Genomic DNA, 12,576 nt, shown 5'->3' on the forward strand with positions numbered 1-12,576 from the left:
ATACGAAAGTAGAATTAACTAACTAACTAACTAGCCATCACGATGCTTCCCCGTAGGGGTAAGCAAAGAGAATAGAACGCCACATTAATATAATTCTACAAAATAACATTTTGCAGTAGGAATGACAGAGTGGTATGGCGTTCTATTTTCTCTACCTACCCCTGCAAGGGAGTGGCGTGATGGTTAGTTTATTAGTTACAAAAGTAATACGGTTTTGACACTACTATCGATATTAGCCCAGATGTAATGCTTCTGTGTTTATATTCTTATTGATTCGGCATAAACTTTGTGGAATGATATGTTGATTATTTTATGACTAATTACATAAAAACATCTGTAAGTTTTTGAAGCTAGTCGTGTAATACAACTCATTTAGTGGTTTATAACAAGTGTGTAATTAAAAAAAACTTCTATGTTTAAATTATGTTATTGCTTACTGTTATTTTATATTTTGTTAAAGGGATGCATTCTAAGTAACTAAATATTACACAACTCCCCGCAGCAGTAGGCAGAGAGAATAGAACGCCACACTATTCAGTCATTGAAAACATTCTTCTCCTCTTCCACATTCATGCATCTCCTCATACATCGAAATGAAAGAAGTGTTTCTAATAGAATTCATATGTACATATATTAAATGTTAAAATCAAACGCTGATTTTTGAGAATACACTTTTCTATTTTATTGTTAAAAAAACACATAGAAATTTGTGACAATTGTTTCGCATTGTTATGATATTGTATAATGAATGTTTGACGATGCCGTAACATGACATGACCATGAAATTCATTTGAAAATGCCGTAACGAGGCGAAACAATTTACAGAAAAATTATTTTCATGTGTTTTTTGAAAATGAAATACAATTTAGTAAACTCTAAAATCAGCGTTTGATTTAAACATTTAAAATATAAATTGAAATGGAGTTCTACAAATTAAACACCAAATCCATAAATATAATTAATATGATTTGTCAATTAAAACCCCAAAAACTAATAAAAGCTGTTTATTTTATTACAACAAAAATGTAAAAATTCTCGTATTGAGAGTATTTCAAGAATGCACCCTCTGCATTTCAAATGAATTAATCTCCTTTTAATTCAGATTTCGAAAATCGCCTAGAATGGGATAATTGAACATACTTCAGTCTTTGATCCATTTTCTTCCATTGCCCGAGTCATTACTCATTACTGCCTTGTTACGAGGGCTTTGTGGGTGAGATAAAGCAGAAATAGTTTGAAGAGGTACATATATACTACATGGCCAGAGAGGTATACTAGTGAAACCCCCACAATCGCGCAAGTTTTAAATTCCGAATGCAATCGTCCGAGGAATGGGGTCACGTGAATGCCAGCGGAAGTCAAGATGTCGGCGCCGAGAGTTTCCGCTTCCGTTCCACCGAGACACTTTGTTAGGATAAACTACGATCCACCCTAGAGGATAAAAAAATCAGTCATAAATTGCAACCACATAGTCAGATGGACGCGATAGAGTAACCGCCGTAACATCAAATTTATACCGTGTGTTTTGCCTTTTTACTCGTAGGCTGAAAACTTCACCCTTAACGGTGGGCGGCGTCAAAAGGGGCTTAGAATAAGTACGCGGACACGTGTACTTCTCACAAAGCTTTGATGTGTCGGTTCATCCCCTCCTACATTTACCTCGAGTCACCAAAGCCTCGAGAGCTCGAACCTTCCAGAAGACGAGGCATACGTGAATATTTTTTTCGTGCATCTCTAAGTAGGCTACTACATTTAAGTCTCTCGTGACAGTAAAGAAGGAATAATAAAGAGTACCCACTCTGGGAAAACTACGCTGTAGTGTGGGAACTTACGTGGGTATCTTTTTCCAAGTGGCTATGCTTGAAAAAAAACGAGCACTCAAATTTTCATTGTCTTTACAGGTGTTTTGCTCGCACTTTATAATAAAATATGCAAACTTCTATGAAATTGTAATACAATCGAGGTGTCAATATTTTGAATGAAATGTTACAACAATATTTTCAAATAGTAATCAGTAAAGGTTTCAATATTTTAAATGGAATGTTACAAAATTACTGTGATATTGTAATAAAAAATATGACTTGATATTTTTAATGGAATATTACAACGATACCTAGAAATTTGAAAACAATATGGGTGTCAATATTTTGAGTGAAATGATACAACGATACCTTGATATTATAAAACAATGTTGGTGGTAATATTTTATATGGAATACCTTGAAATATATTTAATATAAACGACTTCGCTGGTACAAAAGGCTTAAAATAAACATTCCTATTCAGCCCTATTGAAATATTAAACAATTTTAGTATAAACGCGTATTCATTACTGTTAAAAATTTCAAATTTGAGATCATAAAACGTTTGTAAGCATACAGTATATCATTATGGAAGTGTCCAGTATGTAAAGGTTAAATATAAAACTTTCATTTCATTGAATAATTCTGCAGTTACTTGGAGGTGATTAATTTCTCTCCATTTTATATTTATCTTTAACTTTCTAAATACAATGTTATTTATAGTGGTATTAAAAAAGTAAACGTTGACTATTCAAAGGTTAAACTTTTATTTACAACATTTTGAGTGTGTCCAAATACTTGTTCACAAAATCCGGATTATCTCCAATTACAGGAGTCATTTTCATATTATTTTTTGACATCTCATCAAAGATGAAGAAGAATATGCAAGTCTGGGCATTTACGGGGCTGAAGACCATCATAGACTGGTTTAAGTGATCACTTTACACAAGTGTAACATTCACCAATTCTACCCATTATTGACACAAATAGAACTTTCAAGAATTTGAGTAGTATGGTTGTCAATAATGGGTAGAATTGGTGAATGTTACACGTGTGTAAAGTGATAACTTAAACCAGCCTATGACGGTCGTCAGCCCCGTAAATGCCCAGACTTCCATATTATTCGTCATCTTTGATGAGATGTCAAAAAATAATATGTTAAACTTTTACTTTCATTAAATTTTACTTTTATTCTGTTACGTTTCACTTAAGGGGTAGGCAGAGAAAAACGTCATGCTCGTCTGTCCTGACATACACTAGCCATACACGCCCTCCCATTATGCGCACATTTAAAGTGACAAGTCTTTCTTGAACGTTGTAGTTCTGTTCTACCATTGACATCAGCCAAATATACTCTTTTAGCCATTCTCTCGTCAGTCATTTGCTCTTCACATCCATTCCGGGCCAAATAACTTTTCGTTTTCTTTCGAGTTATTCCTCGTACAGCTTTAATTCATTTCTAAAATATTTTTTAATTATTATTTTATTTATTTATTTTTCCACACATTCATCTAAGGGCAATGATATTTCATTTCAATGGGTTTCATTTTGTCATTTCAACCATCTTATGCCAATTTCATGTATCGCTTCCAAACAATATCAGTATTGGCACAGGAATTATTGTCGAATGATAATTAATCTTTTCATTACATAATTTGTTTTGAAAATAAAATACTTTTTACTGAAGCGATTGTAAACACAATTTAATGCCAGTAGAAATACGCCGTTGCGGAAATATTCCCACATTTTCAATGTAATACATCAAATACAATAAGGACTACAATTCGGAACAAGGAAATGGCATATTTCCACTATATCCGGTGGCTCGTTATCTAATCTAAAGTAAGGGTTAGTATGAAATCTGGAATGTTCTAAAGATTCACGTAAACTTGGAGCACTAAGTTTGTTGGTTAATGTTATAAACTTGAATTCCTTTCTAATAAATTGTTTCTTCTCTGTGAGACATTGGAATGAAGTCTATTAAATCGAATGAGAGAGTTGTATCGCTAATAAATTGATCTCCAATTGGTTACAAACTTGTGTGGTATAGACTATTATTATCATTAATTATCGCAATTGATACTGTAAAGTTATTTCGAAAGCGAATGATATATAATTGCAGAGTAAACTCGATTTAACAGATGCAAGAAATGCAGTTCATATTGTAACAATAGTTAACAGCTAAGCTAATAACCTGTAAATGACATAACTGAGCTCTGACTCACATTATCAAAATATTATTATATTAATATTTACAATACTTAAACTCATTCAATTTAAATTCATTTTGTCAGAAAAAAATTATATTAAATCATGGTTTTCAACCCCTGCCCTGTTGTGTATATAACATTATAACGATTTCGACTAGCCTCACACCAGTCTGATGATGTCGATTACGATAAAACCCAGTTGCTGGGTCAAATAAAATTAATATGGAAAAACTAAATAGTACAAAAATAAATAGATATTTTAATGAAATCATTTATATCATTGACGTCCTTTGATAAGCACGGCATATTGATCTTCACACCTTTAAGGATCGGGTGTTTAGTCCTAAATTCCTCCCCCGGGTATCCGTACAGCAACAAGGCTCCAGATATTGAGCAAAGCGCGTAGAGTCACGTCCCGATCAAACGCCGCACGTAAATGAGGCCTTTGTTTCCGTGTGACGCCCGCCGAGACGCCCATTGCATACGGGACGGTGGCGTCCACATAAAGGACCCAGTGTTATACAATAGCTGTTGAGGTGTGAAGCTCTTTAGCCTTCAGTCGATACTGGTTTAAAATTAAATATTTATGTTGCCATGATACTTACTTAGGCAATCGGTATAATCGGGTTGCTGAGGAAAATGAGGATTACATTTAACCAACATACAATTAAATAATAAAGAGATAAATAAAGTGTCTCTGTTAAATAATAGCTATCTTAATCCAACCACGGATGGTTGTTGTGAACTCAATGATGAAACGTCATGTGATTGATGATAAATGTATGAGTTCTAAAAATTGTGAATTGAGGTTGTCAATCATGGGTAGAATGATCAATGTTACACGTGTGTAAAGTTATCACTTAACCAGATTATGACAGGTCATGCTTCCATATTCTTCTTTATTTTTGTTTAGATGACAAAAAAATTGTTATGAATAAATATGAATATTTACAGAATAGTGAACGTCACACAAGTGTATAAAGCGATTACTTATCATCTCCTTCCGTTTAAATGAAAGATCTTCAACGTAAGTGGAAACACCTTTTGTATTCATTTTTAGTATTGATATATCATCCGTAGGGTGAATAATAAGACGGGTGCCGTGGCGTAGTTGGGTAGACGCTTGACTGCGAAACTGGCGTCACGGGTTTGATTCTCACTAAATGCAAAATAAATTCATGAAATCTTTATTTTTAATTGGTATGGGTGTTTGTGATATATTTTTCACATTTACCTTCCCTATCCCTACTATCCTACCTGCAGACAAGCCTTCAATAAAGGCTTTGCGGGTTATTCCTTTAAAAAAATCAATATTATTCTTAATAAGAATAATATTGATTTGAAACTAAAATAGTGTGGGTGTTGTATTATAGTCAGATAAGTAGTACATTTGTATTTATTTGAGTAAACTAGGAAAATCTCATCAACAAATTATCCAAACATCGTGAAGATTACATTTTTAATTGTTTTGGATAATATGCTGAATATGACTGGATAATGATTAATATGGTACGGATAACACCGTACAGTGTTTGAAAATGACACCGAATTCATCGAAACACGTGTCACAATAGATTTTGAGAAATAGTGGTATTTACTAAGTAAAACTTAAATTAAAAATAGATAGGTTTTACTACAAAGTGACTGCCGAATCAATTAATGAAATATATAAAACAATTGAGAGCCGCTATTGCCCGTCGAGAAATTTTGCTAGAATTTTAATTTAACTGGAAAATGTCGTCCAAAACAATAACGTGCATGAATGTTCCGTGAATGAAGAGTAATAGATATTAGTATAATATATATTAGAATGCAATAGATTAAAAGTACACCAAATTTTGTCAAAATGTCAAAATCGCACCAAATTCAATTTCGCGTTTTGAAACTCAATGACTCATTTCATACTACGTATAACCAAAAGTACCTTGTTTTCTTGTTGTTAAGTCAACCAAGAATATCCCAAAAGATTTGGCAAACTGTGTATTGAAGGACGGAGAGAGATGACGCGTAGAGATTAGTGTCGGTGTAAGGATCCACCTGGTGAAAAATGAACAAAGGAGGCAGTAAGAAAGTGATTGCAGGAAGAGTTAGGCAGGAAGGGGTAAATTACGCAGGATAAATGTAAGAACATTACTCCAAAGTGGGACCCTGGCTATAGGGTTGGGAAACTAGGGTAAATTTGCTGTGAGAAATGTTAAAGAATTTATATAGTGTTAGGAATGTTATCCTCTGATAGCCTTAAGCGGGTGTTTCCTGGATATAAAGCTAGTATATAAAACACCAATTCTAAGAAATGATGTTCATATTATTTTTTTGCTTTCTCTCATAAATTCACACCCTGAAAAATAAAATTTACAAAGAATCAAACAGAAAATCTGATTATTCGGTCAACAAATATTATTTTATATCAGATAAGTAGCACAATATATTTTTTTCAAAAGAGAACAGTAAGAAAATTAAATGAAAAAAATAAATAAAAGATAAATGAAACTAACAAAACATCTTGTTTGTAAAATACGTTTAGCTACCCAATATTAACTTTTTGCTATTAGTAGCATTAGAATGAAAACTTAAACACACAAAAATCAAATTAAAATGTAAATAAAATCCAAAAAAAGCTTGAAGAAAGAACTTGAAATACTAATATATTTTTTGGACAACCAAAGATGTGTTTTGACATTTCTATTTAGTGACAAAAAAATGTTTCCAGAATACTATATCGTAGGCATATATGATTTCTTAGAAAAACATTTTACCGTTAGTTAACATGGTATAATAATATTTTTAGTACCAAATTTCGTTCTATATCTTGATGTTTTTAAAAAAAACTTTTATTTTTAAATCCATTTATGCATTCGATTAAAATATAATTCATTTGACCTAGCCTTCGATCCCAAAGGCATTATCTACTAAGTGAAGATTTTTTAAATTTTATTTTGGTAAGAAATTGACAGTACGAATCGATGACCGGTTTCAAAGTGTCAAAGACGTTCGAAATAAAAGCCCAGTATTAACGTTAAAATTATCTAGACTCTAGACTTTATAGGTAATACGTTATCTTCCCATTGTAACCGACCACCTGGTATATTTGTCTGACGATAAACCGTGAACATATTTAGGTGCAAAAATATTTGATAGGTTGCTGTTATTTTTATCTTATCGAATGTTTACTTGCGTAATTTCGCCTAATTGATCACCTTACTGTGATTTATTTATAATATTCTTATCATCTTATCAACATTTATTTCATGACACCTTAATTAAAAAAAATAATATTTAATATTCTTAGTTAGTTGTAAACCAACATAAAAGAAAAAAAAAAGAGGATTTCAGATTTGAATGTGCATAAAAAAGGGTCTTTAAGGATCTAATACTCGTATATTAATTAGTTTAGTTTAATCAGTAATTTAGCCTTTTTTATTGTATTATTGTTTATATGTTTTATTTCTTTGGTTAATTTCTAAAGCATAAAATAGGTACTTTAAACATTATCAAGGTCGATAAAACGTTATAAAATTAAATTAAAATTAACAGTTTGAAAGTTTCAAGACTTTCACTGTAATTTTAAAACGGATACTACGAAAACGTTACATTTATCTCTGAAATATATCAAACAGAACGTAACGATGTAAACTTAATAAAGAAGTTCCATTCGGTTTGCATAGTCTCGTCGGCTCATACATATTAACAGGGGTCCTTTAGGTTGAATTCCTTGATACAAGCGACCCACCTTTACAAACTTTCTTCGTGCGAAGTAGACACTATTGAATACCGTCAGATCCAGCTCAACTCTGGGCGTGTTCTTAGATTCTGATCTCTCTCTTGTAACTCAAAACAGTAAGGAAATTAAGAGCATTCGCAATCATCGGCCAACTGAAGATGTGAAATAATTGAAATTATGTTTAAAATATTTAAAAACATCATTTCATTTTTATTTGTAAAATTTTTTTAAAAGAGATATTCTTTTCAATCTAAAAAACATCTTTTTTGTTTTAAACAAAACGTTACATCAGTATTTTTGTCTTATTGATTTTTTCATAAAAGATATAACCCGCTCTAAGTCTTTATCCTAAAGAATTGTCTTCAGGAAGGTGAGTAAGAACAAGGAATTCCATTAACTGATTCAGTAGTCACTTTGTGGTAAAATCTATGTATTTTTAATTTAAGTTTTACTTAGTAACTCACTACTATTTCACGTGTCACAATAGATTGGAAGAAATAGTGGTATTTAATCAGCAAAACTTAAACAGTAAAAAAATAACAAAGAAGTTGTAAATTTTCGTCTCAATCGATAACCCTTATTAAAAACAAATATTTCTTGAAATCGTTTTGCTATTGACGCGAATTAAGTCCTAGAGTCACATTGAAAGAAGTTTAAGTTAATTAATTATTTATTTTTATAATATGGAAGAGGTTGAGATAGTATCTGTTTTTTTGTTGGGTTACAAAACTCATAATTTAATTAACATTAATTTTTTTTCCTATTTAACGGTTATGTGTAATTACGAATATGTCAGAATTTTCCTGTTTCAGACGTATGCAAATATGAAGTATCTCCTTTTTAAGGACTCGCATTTGTTTGTATCCGGCATCACAAAGGACTGACGGGAAGGTTTAAAGTTTGTCGGGAGATGTGAAAGATCGTTTTAGAATCTGAAGAGCGACTGAGAGTCTAAACGCTGAACTTAAATGTAGTGAAGAGAAAGCTTTGCGCTTGTTCAGACATCGGTGGAATACTTTAAGGCTGTAAAGTGCCGCAAGGAAATGACATTCGTTTAATATTATTAAGTTTTATTAATGGAAGGAAGAAAGGAAACTTTTTGAAGACCTCATGAGGAAAAACGTAGAGTAGTACTTAGAGCTTATGTACAGTGCATGAGGTCTCGGGATAGGTAATGTTAGGTTGTTAAGATTTTTATTGACATCTCATCATAGACGAAGACCAAGAAACAGGGGTTAAAAACATGATTTTATTTTATTTTTCTGACAAAGTGAATTTAAATTGAATTAACTTAAGAAGTGTTTTATGATAATAATTACGTATAAAATATGGTAAGGGTTTTAAGCAAGATTTTCGTATGGACTATTTCTATAGTAAAATTTATATAATATCCTGCTTAAAAATCTTACCTATGTAATTATTATGAATAATTATTAATGCACTGCTTAAATTCATAAAATTTGAATTGACTTTATTTTAAGAATTGGCGTTTACTTTGTAGAACTCCATGTTAATATATGTATATTATTATATAATATACATTATTTAAATTCATTTTGTCATATTTTTTATTAACACTTGGATTTTAACCGCTGCCTTGTTGTGTATATAATAGAATTTTGTCTAGCCTCCCATCAGTCTAATGATGTGGGTAACGACGAAACTCGTTCACTGGTTAAATAGAATAAAAGTGGGAAAACATATAAGTACTTGTAGTTTTTTTATATGTAAAAAAAACATATTACTCGTAAAATACAATTCATTTCATAAAACAATATTTATTTAACTAACTAACTAACCATCACGCCCCGTTCTCTGCAGGGGTAGGCAGAGAGAATAGAGCGCCACACCACTCTGTCTTTTCAAACATTCTTCGCCTTTTCCACGTTCATGCATCTCCTCATACATACCCACCGATTGTTTCAACTCCTAACCTGACCGCTTTCAAGTATTTGGTATTCCTGATCGTGCCAAGTTTTCGGGCATAAAAAATAATTATATTAAATATCATAATAATTTTTTCTCTTTACAAAACTGCATTAAAATGTTTTTGTTTTGTTTTAGAGGGTCTAAAATCCCAACGCTTCAGTTGTTCTCTGCAACACTGCGTCGCTGGCGCGCCGCGACGCCGACGGTGAAAACGAATTTTCCGAAGTTTTCAATCGAGTTATGAGTTGGTGGGGATAAGGTCGTTAGTCCGTTCATTAATCATCCCATCCCGTAGAATGGCCCATAATTGGATAAGTGGCCAGAATGCCAGGACAAATTAACGCAGGATTTGACATGAAGTAAAGTGGGGATTTAGACATGCTTTTATTACAAATTCATGACTCGTCCCGGTTTTTAATGGCCAAAAATCAGCGGAACCTACACCAACGGCTTAATTCTGCTCGCGAATAATCTATGACAATTGAAACAATTTTTAAACTGTGATTTTTATTTAGAATTTCATGAAAAATAAACAGCATTTTTTATTACTTATATACTAATTATAACAGGCTCCAACTCATTGATACCATTTATGAGGAAATTGGGTGACATTGAATTTAAATGAACATAAACTAAAAAAATATATAAATGAAAAATATTTATTCTCATGCATATCATATCTCATTTTATTTCATATTTATTTTCAACATTCGTGTAAAAGCATATGACGTCATCAATCCCATTTTCAATATATTTGTACTACACTGGTATGTCTTCAAGTCATACTAACTAGTCTTGCAAGGTATAGTTCCCGTTTGATATATTACACAACGCAAATTATTTTACTCTAGTTTAACTCGTGATATTTTGCGTTCTTTTGTGCTCCATTTTTTTTAAATATATCGTAGCGTCATTTAAACCTTCATCTACATTTTTGGCTTGATAATATATTGTAGTATTTTCGCAAATAAAACTATATTTAAATGAACTTTATTTAGTGGTTGTTAAAATGTGTTGACCTTACGATATTATTTTCACAACAGGCGCTATAATATGTATGGAGAAATTACAAAGAATTATGATTTTTACATCATATTATACTTGAGTCGGTAAATGTTTACTACAGTGTTTGGTTTGTTTCAATATTCTATTATCCAATCTCTTTTGCGTGACCAAATTATGTTCCGGTTTTGTGTTGAATTGTTTGAGGGGTTAGAATAATAAATGCAAAGGTCAATCACGTGACATTTCGACTGCGATGACCCATCGACCATTCCTTTTATTCTCCGCCTCAATTTATCCCCAGTCGCCTACCGTACATATTTCGTGGCCCCTCACATAAAAGTCCATATGAATGTCGTAATTTGTTTCGGACAGTTCAGGAAATGAATGACCGTTTTACGTAAAGGGACGATTTCTCTCCCGCCAAAGGCTATAAATGTAAGGGTCGGTCCTCTCAATAACCCCTTGTCATATGGTTCACCAGGACACGGAGGCAATTGAAAATATCAAATGGCAAGTTGAATGCAAATGAAATGTCGCTAACTGAAAAACATAACGTAAGTTTTTTGAAAAGGGAAAATTTAAGTGTATATTTTTTTCTTTCTCGATCCTTATCCACGCCAGATGTCACAAAAGGGATCTAAATGTACACTTCTACCAAACAGACCGGTAATTACCTACGAAGAACTCGTGTTCGGATCTATACATAATTATAATATATAATATATCACTTATAATAAAAATAAAACTATAACATTGTTTTTAACCATTTTTATTTTTGGTTCTTTTCTCCAATAGGTTCCGACAAGAATCTTGTCATCTTCAGATAGTTAACCTAAAACTGTGAAATAGTTAAATTATTAAAAACGAAACACTGATTTTTTGGGCCTACTTTTATTACTATTTTTTTGTAAAAATAAAAAATTAAATTCGTCACAATTTTTTCGCCTTGTTGGGGCATTATCAATTTCAAAACCATCTACTTGAATCACTAGAATTTTCACTAGTGACATTTATTGGTAAGATGAAGAAGATTTTCCATTGAGCATTCCATTCTCTTTAATTTGTATGTGAGGTCCGAATCCTGGATTATAATCACATACATGAGAAACGCCAGAAAATATCCATTTCATTTTTATTATTTTAGCTTATAATTCACTTAATCATTGTTACTGTTTCCTTTCTCCCTCATCTTACGAAATTTATTTTCAATATTTTTACAATTTGATTTTCTTTGTTAGAGCCCAAATTACTCGTAAACGCGTGGAGGCTATAAAAAGCGTAGTGATAGTTAAATATGTAAATAAGTGTGAGGTAAGATAGTTTGTGCCTTATACAAAGGTAATCTCACACCTATGTAAACTCAAAAGTAAATTCATAGAACTGTAATCATACACCTAAGTAACTTTTATGCTAACTAACGAATCGTTAAATTGTTTAAACTTCGCTTTAAAACTTTGAATTTTCACTCATGAAATACATTAAATTAGAGAAACTTTAAACATAAAGCGTAAGTATGGCCACACACAAGTAGGAATAGCCTAAAAAACTTATGAAGTTGAAGCCTAAGTAGGAACATGATTAGAGGTATTGCATAAGCCGTAGCTAGATTTCAGAATTTATTAGACGTTAGGTAATTCAAAAATCAAAACATCATTAAAAAAATAATTAAAAAATATTTATTTGCAAAAAATCCAATATACATTCTAAAAAAATGTGCGCGGACAACACATGTGTCTAATCGTGCAGCCGGTCGCGTACTGACTTTGTATATTTGAGAGTAATTTTTGAGAGTAAGGAAGTAAGTGATAAATGAAAAATAAAATGGACCTAGAAACTGAGAATAGGCGATAGGTAGGGAAATCAGTTAGTAGACATAATATGTAATTAAGATAAAACAATAATTTGTATAG

Source organism: Brachycentrus maculatus, unplaced genomic scaffold, assembly GCF_059751285.1.
Source record: "Brachycentrus maculatus isolate JH-2025_06_01 unplaced genomic scaffold, ASM5975128v1 h1tg000039l, whole genome shotgun sequence".
NCBI classification, from domain to species: Eukaryota; Metazoa; Arthropoda; class Insecta; order Trichoptera; family Brachycentridae; genus Brachycentrus; species Brachycentrus maculatus.